Source organism: Battus philenor, unplaced genomic scaffold (assembly GCF_028537555.1).
Source record: "Battus philenor isolate CCGP_79_NKW_IND1 unplaced genomic scaffold, ilBatPhil1.0.hap1 SCAF_21, whole genome shotgun sequence".
Taxonomy (NCBI): domain Eukaryota; kingdom Metazoa; phylum Arthropoda; class Insecta; order Lepidoptera; family Papilionidae; genus Battus; species Battus philenor.
In genome coordinates this window covers 2,152,789-2,175,206 of record NW_027181684.1, presented here as the reverse complement: position 1 = coordinate 2,175,206, position 22,418 = coordinate 2,152,789, and the positions used below count along the sequence as shown (strand labels likewise).

The following is a 22,418-nucleotide window of genomic DNA, read 5'->3' as shown; positions in this document are numbered from 1 at the left end:
TCTGACAACGGGAAGGTGCTTGAATTTCAATTTCTAATTTTGACTCAAATAAACAAATTCCGTACGGGTGGAACTAAATAAAACCGTTTAAAAACGTTAACCAATCTTCTAGCAGCTAGCAGCAAATGATCACAGTTTACTCTGTGTGTACTGTGTGTTCCTAAATATTCTACACACCCATACGAGTGTATACTTTCTATATTTAGTTTGCATATAATTTTCTTCATTTCATTACTATCACTGCTTTGTTAGTTTCAACTTTGTGATGTTATTTGCACCAAATAACAGTAGTGGCAATCTTACAAACACTGCACACGGCTTTGTAAAGATCTTTATTATCATTATGTTAATTATTATTTCAGAAATCCTTGATTTTTGAATAGGGTGCATCATACTTCACATCTCTTAAAGTTTTTACACCTACACCCATCATCCTGTATCTTGTTTCATTCTCACTGAAAATAAGACTACAAGAAATCTAAAAACAAGAATATATGTTATATTATTCCAGTGAAACAGATGCGGTTTCTTTAAACGAATTGCATACGAAATGCGAATTTAGATACGAACTCAACTATTCGCAGCACGACACGAAAACGTGAGATTTCAAAAGTCACTGTAAAATATGTGTCACGGATCATACACATTCGAGAAAAAAAAATTTGTTTCAAAATTCAGATGTACACGACCATTTAAACACTATTCTAGCTATTTATAGTTACTTAAAACTATCTCATTAGTGTGTTGTATCGTGTGTTGTGCTGTACTTACTACTACCGCACAGAGATCACCAAACCATCTCCCAATCGTGGCCAGCAATTCTCCAAGATTTACAGCAAATGCTTCATGAACATCATGCATTGGTCAGGCTGTTCAAGACTGCTTTACAGCGCATGCCAAGTAATGACTATAAAGTTGTGATCAGAGCAGATAAAAGACTAGCTGGAACACATGAAGGCACATTTAATGCCCCAACAAACGATGAAGTGACAATCCTGAATGTTGTTGAAAACTTGGAAACTCGTGATATTATACTTACATGACACTTGGTACTTACATGTACTTACATAATACATCTCCCGTATAGATATGTTTGGAGAAAGCCCATTCTTTGAAGTTGGCGTTTATGAACTTAAACGCAGGCATACTTAGAAATAAAAAATTTAGGCATACTTAGAAGACTAAATTTTTGACTGTAACAAATGCGACTACACTTTTTAATAAAGATATATTTATTTCATACTACTTTCTATCTAATCTGTTACGGTTTTGATAAAGATTTATTAACAATTAGGATATAAAATAGTCTTTTTATACAAGTCATAGATATAGTTTAGTTTTTGTTTCATATAAGACTACTTATATAAAAGAAACACTAGAAATAAGTTTGCGTGGCCTCCCTGGTTCTTTGAGAGACACCTTTTAATCCCTTTCGTATTTTTATGGTCAGGTTCTTTTCTGATATGGCCACTTGAGCCAACAGGTGGTTCAAGTGATATCTACTATTTGAGGAGCTGTTTGAAGTGGCGTGGGTAGGCATGCCACTACATGAAAGCGCAAGATCGGTCATTGTAGCTATACCTTGAAGTGTGTATCTATCACCTGAAATGATAACTTAGTAATTTACTTACATGACTTTAAACAAGAGAAATCATACGATAATAAAGTGTTGGCGACTGACTGGGTCATTAGAACATCTTTATATTTTTATCTGTTTTTATACTTTTAATGGAATCAAGCGTTACCTTGCGGAAGTTCATCCTAAGTAAGAAAAGGACCAATATTTAGCCACTTCCGCACATGCCTTTGCGCAGAGGCAATATCGTAACCAATGAGGTTAATCCAAGGTGCGATTATTGCTAGTTGTAAAAGAGTGCATTAACGGTGGCAGTTGTGTAATTCGCATTGTTTGCCGCATACGCATTTATCAGCGGGCTGGCGGGCGGTGCACTTTATTGCACGACTACCACTGTATGTACAGAAGTGGCTAAATATCGGTCCTTTTCTTACTTTTATACTTTTTATATTGACAGTATGTGTTGGTATACAGTTTTTGGCTGATTCATTTCTTCTGTCAGTCTATTGTTACGTATTATTTTACTTAAATCATCACCATCATTTGCATTTGTTTAATCCGTTTATACAGTCCACACATTCGCCAACATTGTCTATCTTGAACAAAAAGGAAAAGGATATAGTTATACCTTGAACTATGACCTTCATGTAAACACTTTAAAGACTATGCTCATATGATGATAATTTAAAAATTCATTTATTAATATATAAGAGTAAATATTTGTAGAATTCACGCTCACAGAAGCCTATTAGAATGTACCTAAAGATATTGATATTTATTTTTTCAATTAACTAAGGTTTAATTAAACTCAATATAGCCATTGTCGGTGAGATATAAAGCCTTTTCGTCCTTACCTTTTATTGAAAATGAACCGTTTAAGAACCCAATAAGATTACTCGTAAAACTGCCATCGAGAATTTAGCTCGCCCGACTTCTATATTCTCTGTGCAAAAATTTAATTAAATCTCCTAGTACTCCTGATTAGCAATCCTTTGGGATGTCTCGTTGATGAAAATTCTAACAAATTTTCAATAAATTAACTTACTTTATCTTTACAATTACATATCGCGGGGTTTTGTCAATTTTATTTTTTATGAAAACTACTATCTGGCTTTAAATATGTTTATCATATTTTCATTAGTGCATGTCAACCAAATCACCCCCACTACAAGGGATAGGCCTCCCTTAAAGACATACAATGACCGGTCTAGGGCTGCCTACATCTAGCGGCTTTTATTATATCGTCGGTCAACCTAAAAAAGGGACCACCCGAGTCTTCGGCAGGTATATATCATAACACTATTGCATAAGTAAACATAAAAAAATTAAATTAATATTGTAAACTTTTTTATCGCATCATTTCATATGTATGACGTCCACTACAATATAGATATCCCTCGTCAATTTTTAATAGAAACGATTGAAAGTTAGTTACATTCTGCGCCTTATACTTCAACAAAGTCAAGGCCATCTAGCCTGCTAGCTGTCACTTAGACTTACCATTCCACTAGGCTATGTCGTATACGTAAGAAAAGGACTAATATATAGCTACTTCCGCTATGTAGCAGTAGTCGTGCAATAAAGTGCACCACCCGCCAGTTCGCTGGTAAATGCGCACGCGTATTGCCAAGGCACTAATCGGTGTAACAATACTCCTGAGGATGCTCCGTAGAGGGGTGAAACACGTGTTAAGTTATTTAACAGTAGTAGTTGTGTAATTCGCATTGTTTACCGCACGCGCATTTATCAGCGGGCTGGCGGGCGGTGCACTTTATTGCACGACTACTGCTACATAGCGGAAGTAGCTATATATTAGTCCTTTTCTTACTTAGGATAGACTTCCGCAAAGTAACGCCTAAATCCATTAGATATGTCGTATACCTTCGTTCCTTTACAAATCTCCATATTGATCACACAGATAAATCCCGAGCATAACCCACATAAAAAATCACTATTTTAATGTTTTTTAATTAAAGTAATAGCTTCTATTGCCGTAGCACTAATCACTGTTATATCAATAATTATCAGATGTTTCCTAACAGTGATTATGTCCACTAGCACATTGGTACGATAGGAGATATCTGCTATCAGAACTTGTCCGAAATATTATTGACTTTAAATTTTATTTTAGTGAAACGAAATACGAAAATATTTTTAACTATTGGTGATTAATGCCGATTTTGTATACCACAGCAATAAGTGCTTATAAATTATATTTTATAATAAATTAATTCATGAGTCCCCGTTACATATTTAGAGTGATATAAGAAATTTTAATCTTTTAAGTTTTTTTTACCTATATGTTGTTTTTTTGGAATACAGAAATACTAGAATAATTGAACATAAATATAAGATTTAAAGAGGTCCATCCTAAGTAAGAAAAGGACCAATATTTAGCCACTTCCACACATGCAGTGGTAGTCGTGCAACAAAGTGCACCGCCCGCCAGCCCGCTGATAAATGCGCATGCGGCAAACAATGCGAATTACACAACTGCCACCGGTTAATCACTGAACACGTGTTTCGCCCCTCCACGGGGCATCTTCAGGAGTTATGTTACACCGATTAGTGCCAAACATAAAGTACTAATCGTTGCATGTGCGGAAGTGGCTAAATAATATATAAATAATAATGGTCCGTTTTTTACGTAAATATAAGAGTGTTAACTGTGTGATAGCTAATTTTTTGTCGCTTAAAGTGTGGTAAACCTTATCCATAAATCAATGATTTTATAAATAACAAATACGGTCTTGATTACGTGGTATCTAAATTCTGATATTAAGACATATTGAAATTAATTTTTATTTACTCTATGTCCCTGTAGACTTACAACCATAGTTCATTGGACATATTGTAACTTTGCATGTTAACATTCCACAAATCTAAATTAAAATTTTAATAAAAAATATAAACGCAAGTAATGTCACATCATATGTAAGACAGTAAAAAAATTTTTGGACACTGAGAGGCGTGGTACATTTCAAGTGACGTGGGATCATGGAAGCGTGCTATCAGCTCAGCTGACCTTTGTTTTTATAACAAACATTTCTATGCGCCGGCGCACCAGCCACAGGAGTTTAGATCTATTGCCCGGGAGAAGGACCCTGGCCTCGGTCGCGTTTATTAAACAGATGAGTTTTACGCGCCGGGGCTAATTCGAATTTACTTTACAACATGCTACGAGCATCTTTAAATTCACACCACAATCTTTATATCGCTTCGCAACCCAACGGAGTAAGTGTTGAACAAATATTATGAAAACATTAATATTAAGTAGCGTCTAGCTATAAGTCAGAGCTCAACATTTTCTCTGTGTTCATAGTTCCATTATTATGTATTCTTTGTTATTTTTATGTTCTGTCTTTTTGTTTCACAAAGCTTTTTATTTAGTAACTCCTTTCTGACAGTAAACAATCACATCAACTGCTTTCGACTGCTCCTTTCTTCATCGTCAGGACATGAGCATTTACTTTTTAAAGTTTTTATAACCTATTTTCAATCATCCTGTATATCTACAGAATCTGTTAAAATATTTGAAGAATGAATTTCAAAGAGACACCCGTTGATAGTGGACATATAAAAATTAATTAAGACCATAAAATTTTAATGCTAGGTTAAAGTGGATACCTCGTTATTGGTTTAAATACATTTTAAGCTAGAGCATAAAAGTCAAAGCGGATTTAATTTAATTAGAAAGGAAATATAAAAGAAGTTGCGAAGGGAGAATTAGAAAAAAAAATAATTAGACGCGACCCAGTTTAACTAAGTATATCCAATTATAGGAACGAACTGAGAACATCAATAAACTGAATATTTTGTTGTAAATTAAACAGAGATACCAGTTTTCCCGCGTTTTTTCGTTTTTTTTTTTAATCTTACAGAATACAGGCCAGTTTCTGCACAGATTATAAAAGCAACAATCTTGTAATATTAATTTTAAAATGATCAACCATTAAACTAGTTAATTCGCTTTCGTTTTCTGAAGTTTGTGCAAGAATTATTTAATCATTGTTTTAAAAGCGATTTACATTTCAGTCATATTTTTTATTAATGAATATTAATATTTCATCTCTCGTTTTCTTTCTTCTTGAGTTGTGGTAATCCGGCGGGTGAAGACTCAAACTTACAACTGTAAGTCTATAGTTCTATTCCCTGGATGCAATCCTATATATCACTGCGCACAAGTAAGTTTCCAGGTGGACAGTATTGTTCTCTGCGTACCATAATACCAGACTGCGATAAACAACCTGTCTGCCAAGTTATATCTTCCTGTAGATCTTTGAAGGAAGCCCATACCTTGCTTATTATTCTATATTTACTTATAATATTAAATACGTAAGAAAAGGACCAATATTATACAATGATACAATGGTACACTGTGTTTGTCACTAATCAGTGTAACATAACTCCTGAAGATGCCCCGTGGAGGGGTGAAACACGTGTTGAGTGGTTTAACAGTGAGAGTTGTGTAATTCGCATTGTTTGCAGCATAAGAATTTATCAGCGGGCTGGCGGGCGATGCACTTTGTTGCACGACTACCACTGCATGTGCGGAAGTGGCTAAATATTGGTCCTTTGCTTACTTAGGATGGACTTCCGCAAGGTAACGCCTGATTTAATTAAATATTAAATAATTTTATTATAATAATACCAAAGATGCAAGTTTCTTAATAAAGGTTTTCGATGCCCTTAAAATTATTTCCAGATATTTCAACGAAAAATAGCCATTTCAAATCATATTTGACAATAGAAGCTATCCATTAATATACAGGATGATTGTACACACAAACCAAATAAAATTGTTGCAAAAATAATAATTTACGTAATGATAATGTAGTAAGAAAAATCATTTTTGAATTTCGAATTCTTTTTTTAGCCGATGGACACCCTCAACAAAGTATTGGCCCAGTCCCAAGGGCCTATATATATATATATATATATAAATATATATGTATGTATATTTATATATGTATATATATATATATATCATCGGTCGAACTAGTAGGGGACCTAACCAAGCCGCTCTGTGTCGGAAGTAAGGAAAAGAATATATATATATATATATATACATAAGAATGAATGAAGATCTCAACACGCATGGAAGAAGAGTCCGAAAATAAAATAATATATGTGAAAAAATTAATTAAAAGAAAAATTAAAGTCCCTACCCCAAACTAGTTATGGGTACTAGAGATCTTCAATTGTGGTGGCCATAAAAAAACCATGCTGCCCTACCGACACTTGTTCGTCACTCGAAAAGCTTTCGAACCCAACGGCCACTAGTTGTTCACTTGTCCTTGCAGGATTTGTACAGCATGAAGTAATTGCATTAAAATATAAAAAAAATTATGTAACAATTCACATTGTAACTAAGTATATACAGTGTAATTGGAAATTTATGCTGACAAATTCACTTCTTTAAATCCTTTAGACATATAATAAGAAAGGACCAATATCTAGCCACCTCCGCACATGCAGTGGTTGTCGTGCATGAAAGTGCACCGCCCGCCAGCCCGCTCGTAAATGCGCATGCGACAGACAATGCCAACTACACAACCGCCACCGTAAATTCACTCAACACGTGTTTCACCCCTCCACGGGGCATCTTCAGGAGTTGTTACACAGATTAGTGCTAAACACCGAGTGACTTTCATGCACGACAACCACTGCATGTGCGGAGGTGGCTAGATATTGGTCCTTTCTTATTCAGGATGGACTTCCGCAATGTAACGCCTGAATCCATTAAACCTTTAGACATATAACCAATGGCAATACATATAGATAAAGAGAATATTGTTGTTGTAAGTAATTTATTAAGAAGTGTTATAATTACGTCGAATTCCAAATAAATAAAATCTTTCTCTCCCTCCATTTTTTCTATTACTCTTCATTAGAATTCAACTTTCATAATTTAAAAATAGAACGTTTTGTTTCGTTCACCGTTATCATTAATAGGCAATTATCTATTCACATACAGCAGTTAAAAGCCTTCCGACGGCTGATAATCCGCCGTATAAGCCTTTTCTCGTCAAATAGCGAGCCCCTCGTCCAACTCCTGTCCCCGTTTGTTAAATGAAAGGGAATCCATTTGAGCAGAGACATACAGCGGTGCCAATTCAAACGACGCACAATGGACCGATAGTGGATTTAATTGAAGTAAATTGATGACGTCATCGATTCGTTTTCAACTTGAATTATTTAACAAAGATTATAACATTAATTGAAAATAGTAAACAGACAAAACTGTATATATGTATACTGATTGTAAATATATAATAAAACGCATACATAAAATTAAAATTACATAATGTATAAGATATAAGGAAGTGTTTACACATATAAAATTATTTGATTATATATAAAACAGGGAATAGTTGTCGTTTCAGCCTATAAACGACCGATATATCGTGCGTAAGGGTGATTTTAAAAACTGTGTTTGACGTCATGTCTACTTTGTGCAATGCATTATGTGAAAACCTTAATATACCTCCGTTCAACTTACAGGACCTTCTCAAGAAAAAATCTACAGCAGAATCTTTTGATGAGTTGGCCCGGCACATTATCCTAAATCTCAAGGCATTTAACGGTCTGTAGTGCTTGGGCAGCGACGTCAAATAAAATAATGTAGCAACTAATATATAATTGAGTATTCCAAATTGTATTGTTAATATATATAAATTTTAGCTGTATTTACCCATAAGAAAAAATAGTGTAAGAAAAATTATAAAACGCTCTCGTGCCTCGCAGCTGGGAGAAGAAAGATCCGTATCAAATAGCGGCAAACCTCTCCCAACTGTCTGCGTTTAGTTTAAGCGAAAAATAAATATTGTATAAAAAACTAGCGATACCAATTAGAATTAATAAAAAAAGTCTAACGCATTATTTCAAATATCATTCATTCCACGATTCAGGCAGCGCAGGCATATTGGAATTTCGAAATTGAATTATTTATTTACAAAGCCTTAAATTAATAAGTAATTAGCAATTGTCCTTAACGGCCGGAGAGCACGCAAATGGGTACGAGAAGCCTTATAGATACATACCAGAACTGAAGTACAAATAATATTGTAACCCGGTAATCGAATCTGCGACCTAGGATCGCAAGTCCCAGTTCATACTACCACTACCACTGCTTGTACAGTTTACTTTCACAAAACATTACTTAAGTTTTTTTATAACAAAAATATAATATCCTTAACATTTATGGTAGAGAAAGTAGCGAAAAATTATGATACGACTCCATTGCTGAAGTTATATAAAGTCATTATCCCTGACAGTTTTATGATCATACCTCCATTTTCCTGGTCAAGAATAAAAATGATATAACATTGGTTGACTCGTCCATAAATCTTTCTATAAACAAATATTTATACTTTGGAAAAGGCTTACCTAAACATTTTTAAAAAATCAAAATATTGACATTATTTAAATTTATATTTACACATAGTATTATAGGTTGCAATTTTATCTACATACTGCCAAGTTGGCAATATTTTATTAAAAAGAAGTTGGCAAAAGGAATAGAATAAATACATTTAAAAAACTTTTAAGTTAAACGGTTTTGTGATACCTATATTGTGGTGGCTGTGGAAAAATATGTACCTAGTCCGCCATATTGGAACGGCATCCATCTTGAATTTTAAATTATGACATAATCATCGTGTTTTACTAGTGTAGCCCTTTCATTTGATACCCATATTGAGGGGGTTAAGGAAAAATATGTAATCCGCCATTTTATTTTGGCGGCCATCTTAGATTTATAATGTTATTGATTTTATTATATTGTATTGTCATCTAAATTAAATGTGTGCACCAAATTTCAGATCAATCTGACAACGGGAAGGTGCTTAAATTTCAATTTATAATTTTGACCCAAATAAATAAACAAATATTCCGTACGGGTCGAACTAAATAAAACCGTTTAATAGAAATAATAACATCCAACTCGATGAACGAAAAAAAAATGAAAAAAAAACGTAATTGTTTTTATTTATTTCATTAAGTAAAGCAAGGAAGAATAAAAAACATTAATAATTATATATTGCTACAAATATTATGAATCTATTAAATCAATTTAACTAAATGGCACAATTACGCAGCTGTCATCTGTGCTATCTGTGTGCATATGTTAAAGAGGGCCTATATTTATCAAATAATTTATATAAAATTCTGCGTGGAATTATAATAAACAAATCATATACATATCTTACTGGAAACACATTTTTAAATTACGCACTATTTAGTTGTTTATGAATTTGCAATTAAATCCGCACAAACTTGAACTGGGTTGAAATTTGTAATGTCAATGTTATGTACATCACGTCAAATAAATGAACATATATTATTCATTTTTTATCATTATTATTTTAAGGGTATTTATTATTATTTTAATTATTAGCTCATGTTGAACGCATGCCTGCGTCAGATGCATCGGTTATTTAACAGTATTTATCTTTATTATTAGCTCAAGTTCAACGCATGCTTGCGTCAGATGCATCGGCATATATTCTTGGACGTGACTGCGAGGAAGTCAGTGATATTCGGTCGTTCACTGCGCTTCGTTATCTGAAGATGTTTGCAAATGGGTCGAGTGCCTCTGTCGGCATGTTCCGTAGTGGCAACTTTTAAAAATTCGACTGCATTTAAGTTGTATTTGTGTATTTACTTTCATATTTATTTCTTCGAAGTATTGTACAAAATGTACTATTATTACAGTATAATACACGTATAGTAGACTTACACGTACAAGTTGAGAGTTGCTATATACATATACACATATATATATATATATATATATATATATGTGTGTGTGTGTGTGTGTGTGTGTATATTTATATATATATATATATTACTATATATATGACACTTTATCAGGGAAAGCTGCGGCTAAATCCCCGCCACGAAGTAATGCCAAGCGGCCATGCCGTGGGGACCAGGGATACCGAAGAAGGAGGATTGTTTTAGTCGGTATTGACACACACACACACACATACAAATGTGTGTGTGTGTTTCTGTGTGTCTGTTTTTTTTCGAAGAGGTTTAAAAATACGTTTACGTATCATAGGGCCTCATGGTAATGCCCCGTATGACTCGATCTAGGCATTCCCCTATCCGCAATCTTGGGGACACGCCACGTCTGCTACGTGGTGTGTCTGTGTGTATGTGAGTTTGTGTCTGTGTGTTTTTTTTTTTTTTTTTTTATAGAGGTTTAAAAATACCTTTACGTATCATAGGGCCTGATGTTGGTGCCCCGTATGTCGGACTCGATCTAGATCAATACCGACTAAAAACAATCCTCTCTCTTCGGTATCCCTGGTCCCCACGGCATGGCCGTTAGGCATTACTTCGCGGGGGGGATTTAGCCGCAGCTTTCTCTGATAGAGTGGCTGTTCAGGCCAACTTCCTCCGCTCTTGCTCTATTTTACGCAACTCCTTTAGCACCGTCGTACAGTACGCGCTCGTAAGTTCCCAGGCCGAAGGCGAGGATAGCATTGTAGCTATCAGAGTTTCAGGATAGATTTTGCATCCTACACCTTCTTCCCAAGACCTCCTGGCTTCGTTAAATCGGGGGCAGACGAAAAAGACATGCTCTGCATCTTCAATCATTCCGACACAATTAGGACAGTCAGGGGAATCTTCGTATTTGAACCTATGGAGATACGCTCGGTAACAGCCATGGCCGGATATCATCTGAGTCAGGTAGTAGTTCAACTCTCCATGATCTCGGTTCACCCATGACTCTAGGTTTGGTATAAGCTTACGCGTCCATTTTCCTTTCGTCGACTTATCCCAGGACGATTGCCACTGTTGCAAGCTTTTCAGTCTTCCCCGAATTCTAAGTTCAGCTGAAGTTGGGTCTGATTTGCTTTTTTTGCTACGGTACAGATCAGTTCTTTCGTCTGCAAGAAGCGCAACAGGAACCATACCTGCTATCACGCATGCTGCATCCTCCGATACTGTACGAAAGGCGCTAGCTACCCGTAGAGTGCTGACTCTATAAACAGAGGCGATTTTCCGTCGGGACTCCTGTTTGCTCAGTGCGTCGGACCATATGGGTACTCCGTACATAAGCACTGACGTAGTCACCGACGCTAATAACTTCCTTCTATTTTGCTTGGGACCTCCGACATTAGGCATGAGTCGGCAGAGTTTAGCTGTCACCAGAGACGCCTTCGCTGCTGCTCTCTCAGCCTGATCTTTAAAGTTTAGCCTATGGTCGATCATTACTCCTAGGTACCGTATAGCTGGTTGAGTTGCGATTTCACAGCTGCCGACATTGAGTGTGATGGTCTCCGCAACTCTCCTGCCAGTAATGAGCACTGCTTCCGTCTTCTGCTCAGCCAGTTCTAGTCCGACTGACCTCATCCACAGGGTGATTACTTGGAAGGATCTTTCAAATGCCCACTTCACTTCCTCCACGTGTTTCGCTACTATAACGACTGCTAGATCATCAGCGAATGCGACGAGTTTAGTTTCGCTGGGTAGATGTTTCTTTAGGAGTCCATCGTACATAGCGTTCCACAAAAGTGGCCCTAGTACTGACCCCTGTGGGACGCCTCCGGTGACTTTGTACTCCTCCGTCCCGATTTCCGTAGTGTATGTGAGGACCCTATCAGAGAAGTAACTAGCGACTATTTTACGTAGGTATAGAGGTACATTCAGTGAGCTAAGTGCCCCCATGATAACCTCCCATTTTGCTGAGTTAAAGGCGTTTTTAATGTCCAAGGTGGCAACCAGGCAGTATTTTATCGAGCCTCTCTTCCATCTTTTCCCAGACACTGCTAGTTTTGCTATATTGACTACTTGCTCTATAGCGTCCAGCGTAGACCGGCCTTTTCTGAACCCATACTGTGAGTTAGCTAGGTGGGGTTCAACTGCTGCTTCGATCCTGCTGTGGATAATACGTTCTAGTATTTTCCCCGCAGTATCCAGCATACAGAGGGGCCGGTATGACGATGGCTCGTCTGGTGGCTTCTTACCTTTAGGGAGAAGTACCAGTCTCTGTCGTTTCCACGCGGTAGGAAAGGTGCCTTCCAGTAAGCAGCTATTGTAGGCCTCCAAGAAGACTCCTGGTGTTGCTACAATAGCTTGCTTAAGAGCTACGTTGGGGATCCCATCCGGTCCCGGAGCTTTGTTGTTTCCAACCCTACCGCATGCTACCATTAGCTCCTTCTCGGTAATAGGGGGGATTTCATTCGGATCCACAATCCCTAGTTGAAAGGAGGATTTTGGTTGCGTGGGGAACAGAGCTCTGACAATTCTTCCTAGTAGAATAGGACAAGTGGGCGTTGTATTCTCATGTCTCAGTTGTTTAACTACAACCTGGTACGGCTTGCCCCATGGATTCTTTTCAACCTCTTCCAACAATATTTTCCACGCGTTTCTCTTGCTCTCTTTAATGGATTTATTTAATTTTAATCGCGCTTCCTTATATTTGTCGTAGAGCTGCTCGAATTGTGGTGTTTTCCGAGCCCGTTGGGAGGTTCTACGCGCCTTAACACATATTTTCCTAAGCTCAGCAATGTTATCATTCCACCAGTACACCGGTGGGGTTCGGTTGTTGTTGCGTCGCCTTGGCATTGTTGCATCGCAGGCCTCGGTCAGCCTCCTTATGATTTCAGCCGCCTTTTCACTGGCACTTTTGGAAAGCAGTGGTCGATCCTCGAGTGCTATCTTGAACAGGCCGGGATCATACATGCTAGTCCTCCAACCCACTGAGCCAGTTCTTGTGTGTGGTACTCTATTTGTATTTGGCTTACATGATACCTCCCAGTATATGGCACAGTGGTCGCTAGCGGTGTAAGTATCCGAGATCTCCCAACTGTTATTTCCTCTTGCCAGTGTACTGCTGACGAAAGTGAGATCCACAATTGAGCTCGCCTCGCCTCTTGTGAACGTGGGTTTATCGCCTGTATTAAGTAAGGCGACGTCCAACAGTGACATCGCTTCCAGAAGCTGGCAACCTCTAGTGTTAGTAGCTTTACTACCCCAGTCCACTGCCCAAGCGTTAAAATCTCCAGCTATAGCTACCGGGGAGTACATTCGGGCATCCTCCACTAATTTGGCCAGGAACCGGACGAACTCATCGTGTGTTAGGCTAGGTGGTGCATAGCAACTGTAGAAATGTACTCCATTAAATTTGGCTCTTACAAATCCAGAACAATTATTTTGATTACTCTGGAGAGGTTTAGTGCCACATGCCCAGATGACAGCTTTTCCTTCCTTATCGGTGATCCAGTTTAGGCCACTGATGTGCTTATAGGGTTCCGAAATTAGTACTATGTCTAATTTTAGCTCCCGTACGGTCTGCATGAGTAGGTCTTGGGCAACCTCACAATGATTAAGATTAATTTGTAGTACCTTGATCATTTTTGAGGCTGTCTTAACATCTGAAGTGCTTTTTTAAATACAGGGCAATGACCACATCCTGCAATGTGAGCACAGTCTTCGGAATTCCCAATGTCAACACAGAGGACACATCGGGCTTCCTTACCGCACTCTTTGGCTTTGTGGCCTATTTCCCCACATTTGATGCAGCTCTTCGATCTGTCATGTTTGTTGCTGCATTTGTTTGCAACATGACCATAGTGCCAGCACCTGAAGCATTTTATAGGCCTTTGAGTAGCTCTTATTCTACAATTGACCCAACCTATCTTGACGTTTTGCCGCTCTGTTAAGGTTCTGGCCAATTCTGCTGCTACTCTAATAGAAGCCGTAAGTGTTCCTCCGTATGCTTTGCGAAGGGACTTGACGCAGTGTTCAGAAATATGGCTTCCTCCGCCAGTTATTTTCTGTAGGGCTTCTACGATTTCAGGCACCGTCGTGGTTTCGTCTAGGTCCTTAATCTCTAATTCCTGTTCAGGTACTTTGCATACTACCGTAGCATCTTTTCCAAGAACTGTGGAAATGGTGTTTCTTATCTCCTGCGTTTTATCTTTTTGATTTTTCGCTAGGATAAGAAGCATATCGCCCGTAGCCGTCCTTCTAATTTTATCAACACATTTGCCTATATGATCCGCGGAAGCATCTTTTTTGACCCGCTTAAGGATCTCGGCGTACTGATCCTTCTGGCTTGGGCGAATGATAAGAGCACTCGGACGCGTTACTACTTTTTTCTTGGGTTGCTTTTTCTTTTTTACCTCTTTCCACTCCGAGTGATCGTGTGGAAGTGGCGGCTTTGGCTTCAGCTCTGACCTTACCGTAACTGCTAAGTCCGTTGTATTAGCTTTTCGCAGTTTCGGTGCCTGGCTGATCTCCAAGGGTGAAGAGCGTTCCGTCCTTTTGACTTTTCGCGTTTTTCGGCTCTTCGGTGTTGCCGATTTGCTTTCTTCTTCGGTTTCTTTTACAGTCGTGTCCGAATACAATCTGTATAGAGACGGTGACGTTTGCACTTCTCCTACGGATGTGGTGGCGTTTGATTTTCCGACGCTTCCAATTTCCCTGGTGATCTTTGCAAACGATGTACCTAGCGCGGCCACATGTTTGCGGATCTCTCCATGAACGTTTAATTTGCCCTTTATGTACTCCGCCAGGGCAGTGATTGTATTTTCGTGGAGCTGTAATGCCTTCTTCAGCTCCATATTACTTTCATTTTCGTTTGTTTTTTTTATTAATTTATCCATTCTGTTCCCACGAGAACCTAGGGAAATATACGGTCCGCTCATATTCGGTCCCACGTAGCAGTACACCACGGGCTGAGGTGTACTGCTACGTGGCGCGTCCCCAAGGTTGCGGATAGGGGAAAGCCCGAGAGTCGCAATTTGCGAAACAGGGTAGGGGTGAAATAAAATAGCCCTCGCGGACAAAACACAACCCGATGTCAGTGGTCTAGCGTGCCCAGGACTGGAAGGCGACAGGGAATGGTCGTCGCAAGCGCTCCCCTGAGGGTACCAGGTCCCACCTCAGGCGTACTTAAGTGGCCTTACTTCGGTAACCGGGGCTCTGCCGAAGCGGACCGTATATTTGTGTCTGTGTGTGAGTGGGTGTGAGTGTGTGTATGTGTATGTTGTTATGTTTGCATTTAGGGCTATTTTTCCAATGCTTAATAAAAATAATTTTGTTATTTCGTTTATTATTTATTTAACTTGTAACTTTAAAAGCTTAATGTTTTTATAATATTTTTGTAACACTTAAATTCTATCTTTAAGTTTTTACAAATCAGTAGACGGGGCGAGAAGATCGTATACATTTTCAAAATACACCCCTATGAACGTTCCAAAATATAACGAGTTGAAATATAAGCGGCGTAACACTAACGAGATATGTCGTGAATAACTCCATCGTGAACCGGAATAGACCCCGTCGGACCCGAAAACTAGACGAAAATAACTTCCGCGGGTATACGGTCGACGGCACACAACTAGAACTATGAACCACGGGAACAGATATAGCTGCTTTTAACACAACTTGTATATTTGAATTAATTCATTTGTGGCACGTCTTTGAATGTATGTGTTACTTATCTATCTTCATTAAATAGTTTAATTTCATCACCATTAAATCAGCCAATCGATGCCCTTCCCTTGAACTTGACTATGTCGTCGATCGAGCTAGTGTGGGGCCTTCACCCACTGCCTCTATTAGCACTTGATCATCACACTTTCGAACCGTTTAGTCTAAACGGCCAGCGATTGCCATAGTGATAGGCCCCGCGCACGTCTTTGAATGTATGTGTCACTTATCTATGAAGACTTCATTAAATAGTTTAATTTCATCACCATCAAATCAGCCAATCAATGCCCTTCCCGTGAACTTGACTATATCCTCGATCGAGCTAGTGTGGGTCCTTCACCCACTGCCTCTACTAGCACGTGATCATCACACTTTCGAACCGTTTGGTCTAAACGGCCAGCTGTTGCAAGAGTGATGTGATGTGATGTGATGTGATGAGTGTCCCGCCCATCACCGCTTCAGACGATTAATTCTTCGAACTTCATCAATAACTCAGTTCTTGAACAGATCTCCCCATTTCTAATTCGATATCGACATCTAAACTCCGAGCATAGCTCTATCAATTGCTCTCTTTAATGACATGAAAAATGATAGATGTAAAATACAAACATACGAAAATAAAAATATGTAATTTGTTTAATAAAAATTAACGAAATCAATTAGTTTTTATTCAAAACCTGAACTAACTAAAATATATTTACAACGCGATAAAACATTTTAGACCAGTGTTTCCCAACATGGGTGCAATTCAAACGTGAACTCGACACGTGTTTAAGCCTTTTACTTTTATATAAAAATTATGTATGTTACATAGACGTAAAAATTTTAGAAAGCATAAGATGGGACATGACACAAAAAAATTAATACTGTTTAAGACGTTAAATAAAACTTTTTTTTAATAATGTATATATTTCAATTCACCCCCTATTTACATTTGGACTTTTTAAGAGGATATGATCTACACCAGTGATTCCCAAAGTGGTCTATACCGACCCCTAGAGGTCTATGACAACCTGCAAAGGGTCTACGTCAGCGAAAAAAAATTGGGGGTCCATTAAATGAAAATGGGGGTCCACGATAGTGGATCTCAATACATACACTGATAGTTCCTATTTACTTACATCACACTATCTTATAATATCAAAACATTTACATTATTTATAAAAGTACCTATGAAGTAAAAAATTATTAATTTGTTACGTATTCTTTACATAACAGATACAAAATTTTATTTTGAGTAGTTTTAATTTAAATTCAATTAATAAATGTGTAAATTAACATGTGTTTTTACTTTAAGTTTTTAACACTAAACTTCACTACAGTTAAAAATTTACAGGAAATCAATATCAGGTAATTAGGGTGTCTACCCAACACGGACAAACATGGCAAGGGGTCTACGGCACAAAAAAGTTTGGGGAACTCTGATCTGCACCTTTAAATATCTTCTTCTCACTCGCGCACTCTTGTCAGAGTGGTCCAGGCCACGCTCCAGTCGGTTCTGGTGGCCCTTGATTAACGTCACCATAAAGCTCGGTGTTCGGCGCACCGTTAAATATAAACATATATTAAATATATACATATATATATATATATATTCATGTTAATGTCCATTTGCGGCGACCCCTATAGATATGTAATGGAATCAGTCCATCCTAAGTAAGAAAAGGACCAATATTTACCCCTTCCGCACATGCAGTGGTAACCGTGCAACAAAGTGCACCGCCCGCCAGCCCGCTGATAAATGCGTATGCGGCAAACAATACGAATTACACAACTGCCACCGTCAAATCACTCAACACGTGTTTCACCCCTCTACGGGGCATCTTCAGGAGTTATGTTACACCGATTAGTGCCAAACACAGAGTCTCTCTGTGCACTTTGTTGCACGACTACCACTGCATGTGAGGAAATGGCTAAATATTGGTCCTTTTATTACTCCTATAGATGTACCGACGACAGTTGCGAAATATATCATAATACACGCAGTTCTGTTCGTTTGTTAACGATTTATTCGGTAAAGTCATCGTGTAAGAACATTAAAATAACTATTTTGCACTTGAACGCTCCCTACGGGTTGATTTTACGAATAAATCTATACAGACGATAAACTGAGGTCACTGTCAAGGACACCAAGGTGCTGTTAAATTTTGATAAGGTTCTATAAGTGGGTCCAAGTCGAATCCGTAACTGGCACGGAACTGGTTCTCCTACGTCCCCAACGATATCCACATCTCTCCCTTAAACAATAGAGTATCGGATCTGTTTAATTTAAAAACAACACGCGTCATCCATACTTTTATTATAATGAAAGTATAAGAATGAAAAACATTGAGAAGGACGAAAGATGTATAAGGAAATTTATTAAAATTTTTTGTGTAATTCTAATGTAAATATAGATAACAGAAATTGAACTAGATGCGAATAATAAAGATGAAGTTTCGACTTTAGTTACCTTAATTTGATTTATATGTGTTCTTTAACTAAAGTTTTAGTTGTATGTCTAACAAAAAAAATTATGAGTACACACTTTTATTTATTTTGTTGATAAATATAATTTGTATATTATAATATATATAAAGTGCATATTTTAATTTCACGCGAAAAATGAAATCTCTTGAATAATGATTCGGATTATTAAATAGCTTGGCCACCAGCAATAAACTATAAAAGATATCTATCTCAATAGTTAAAAATGAAAACTTTTTAACCAATATCTTTGAATTGAGCAATGCTTCAAACGATCCAGACAAGTTTTATCTAAGTTCAAGTTTCTCACTTGTGCATCAGTCTTGTATTGCGGTACGATGAGTTAGCCAAATAGTTTTTAACTTTGTAACTTGACTAACAATCTTGGCTTAAGTCGAAATCTTCGATCAGTAGTTTTGGTTTACGGTCCTTAACTTGTCTTGATTAAAGTGTTTCAAAGTTTTAAAAAAAATCAGCATCTTTTTTGAGTGCAGTCTGCCAGACAGGTTTTATATATTTATTTACTTTACTTATAATTTATTTTATTCACTTACGATAATTTACACTAACCACTTGTGTACAATTGGCTATTACTACTGCTACTACTATTGCTGCTACTAATACTAATACTACTACTTCTACCACCACCACTACCACTACTACCACTACTACTATAGCCACCATCACTACCACTATTAATTAATATATATACTAGTATTACAGACAATTATATATATATATATATATATATATATAAATATATATAGCAATTGGTTGTAATATAAGCACAGCTTGATAGGTATAATACGCCAAGTATTTTAGTTATTTTCAAGAATTTTGTAGAATTTTAATAAAATATTATCAAACTACCATTTAATAAATTCAAAACGCATACTTAAACTAAAGATCCAAGGCAGTGTGTATGTACATAAATCTGTATTGTTAAACTAATTTAAAAGATGTGGTATTGTGGAGGTTCTTCTTGCTTTTCTACAACTATAACACCTTAGCAGAGTAGAGTCAAAAATAAAATAGATAAAAAATTTATTATCAATACGAGTCCTATCTTTGGATTGGTCGCCATTCCAGAATTTTAAGGCCACAGACATTTGTTCTGCCCTCTTTATGATCAGGTCATTCCCATATACAATCATATAAATGCATAATAATGAAAAAAAAGTTCTTACAAAATATATCATAAAGTCGGGTACAGATTAAAAATAAGGTCTCTTAGATTCTACACAGACAAAAAAGTATGGTATAAGTTTAAGAATGTAAGTGTAATGTAATATATTTAATCTGTGCCTCGAGAAAGATATAGAATGCGATCTCGTCGCAAGAGAGCCCGGGGGTACAACAGAATTCTGAATGTGTCTCACGCGTCTAGTCGCAGAGCCGACAAAATGGCAATAACCGCTGAAGACAACTTGCTATCTTTTTTTTTTCGGAGGCAAAGACATTTTTCGCGAACTTGCCACATAGATACATGCATAAAGTTTTTATTAAATACCTATTATTTTTAGATGAGTGACTATGACTTTGATGTCAATGCTGGTTCATGACGAACCAGAAAAAGCAGTAAATTTGAATATTGTACATTTGGATAGATGTAAAATAGATTATTCATATGAAATTGACTTTCTTCTTCATATTATCATCACAACCTTAAGCCAAAGCAAAAAAGATCTATTGACAAATTATTCGTTTAGCAAAGTATATAATTCGAAAAGTCAATTTTTTTTAAAAGTAAGTTACTTCTCAGGACATCCTTGTTGGGTTATGCAGATGCTTAGAGTCATCTACTAACCAGTGCCCCTCGATTGGGTTCGTATGCCTGTCATCATCGTTATCACCATCTATGATATGTCCGCTGTTGGACATCAGCACCCTGGATAGATTTTGATGAGGACCGATTGGAAGTGGTCAAATTTTTAACGACTCTCAACGATCTTAACAAGACCATCTGTGCACCTTATGGGCGAACTTTTAAAGCTGCAGGTGCTGGTGTATGCTCTCCTCTCTTTAAGGGTAGTAGGGGATAATTTATCCAACATTTCGAAGTACCACAGCAACGATTGTTTTTTTTTTTGTTTTGAGGTGAAAATTTTTTATTTTTCCTAAAGGCTGCAGTGGATCATTATCTCCCACACCTCAAGCTGGCAACGGCCTTATAGCTGTGACTAAACTATGGTTAATGATCATGCTCGACATACCACGGCAAATTAGATCATAGGGGCGGCAGGACATTCTACTTTAAAGAAGAAAAGAGAGCTAAAGAGAAGAGCTATGCTTTAAAATCCTCTAAGGTCCTTCTTAATATATCTATGAGTAGGTAGTATCTCCGACCAACCATTGTTCCTTGTTTATGTTCCTGGTATGACCAAAGAAAGGCATTTGTCATCAAGACCGCTGAATAATTCTGTAGGAAAATTTTGGAGAAATTCCACATGGGAAATGCTTCTTAAAAGCAACGAAAGAGTTATACCGGACTCCTTATAAAAGTCCCACAGTCTTCTTATATTACATACTACCGTAGTTTTAACGACATCGGCTTCTACGGTTCAGGGTAGAGCTGGACCTATCCATCCGTAATCATGAAGTTCCATGGTGGAAAATTATCTCATTTTGTAATTGGTGAGCCACAGCGATACTGAGATATATGTGTGATGGACCACTGTGTATCTACCGCTGAGGCCATGCTAAAGGAGTTAGAGAAGAACGTTGTAGAGCCTCCTTCAATTTCCGATTCTCCATCCTTCTATTTTTTCGGGGGGAAAATCTTCCGGATGTTCAATACCCTGCGTCTGGAGGGAGGACAGGGTTATCTGGGATTTCGACGTACTAAAACCCCCGAAACCCTCGTGAAGCTATCAGGGTGGGTCGAGACCACATCGATCCATCGTCCACCTCAGAGTCACTAGTGGGAGTTTAGGGCTCCCACCCTAAACACCTGAAAATCCGAAGGTTCCGTTTCTGGTAAGGAAACACCATTACGGAGGACCGTCGCGCATCCCTGCGCTGTTGGCGTCGATTTCGAGCGGGATCTGTTCTCTGCTGATCCCATTCCCGCTGCCTCTTTCTGGACCATGACGGTCTCATAGAATGAGGCCACAGCGCGCCTAGCATCGCTGTTATGACTGCTGTCAATGCAAGATCCTGTGTGATCTCGTTCACCAAAATCCACTGCTCCGACTGCTCATCATCCTTCCTGATCCAACCTTTCATGTTTCTCGTATGTTAGAATAACAAACCAGCATTTTTATGTATGTTTATATTACAAGGTTATACCAACAAACAAGTGAAAGGTGTTCCGACCTATAATGGGTAGCACTGACATGAGCGCTCATAAATCTTCCGACATAAGGCTGACTCACGGGTACAGCCATTAATAACCCACGTTAATATATTCTCATATTATCTCTGAGCAAAAACACCGCGTTTCAATGTAAACTAATTCGACACCTGATTTTATAATAATATTTAGTTTTTAACATCCAAAATTTAAATTTTAAAGTACTAAAATTTTTGTACCGAATTTAGCGCTCTTTCGTAAGCAAGTGAAAGTGACAAATGATTGTACTGAGCGTCAATAATGGTTCTAAAATATAAAGATGCGTTCATTCCATTATGATCCATTAATTCTGGAACATTTTACAATTCTATAGTTTCTGGTGGCAGACGTGATAGTAGATGTCTACCGCGTGAAAAGAAGGGGGTCCATGTTTTGTAAATTTTTTTTATTGAAGGTGGAGAATTATAAATAATTTGTTTGTAATTGATTATATACAACTACCCATCAACAATAAAAGAGAAGAGTATCCTATTGATCTCTGAAGACGTTCTTGCGCTGTTAACATTAGAGGGGCTGGAAAATAATGTCGCTTTAAGTTAAATTCACACGACTGCATTTTTAAAAAGTTTTTAT

At 37.5% G+C, this 22,418-nt stretch overlaps 1 non-coding gene across 1 annotated transcript; it reads left to right on the top strand.

Annotated features, from left to right (window-relative positions):
* The first annotated feature begins 1,802 nt into the window (after positions 1-1,802).
* Positions 1,803-1,928, top strand: LOC137923526 (U4 spliceosomal RNA). Its single transcript, XR_011107559.1, has one exon. It is a non-coding gene; the product is annotated as a U4 spliceosomal RNA (small nuclear RNA).
* Positions 1,929-22,418: the final 20,490 nt, after the last annotated feature.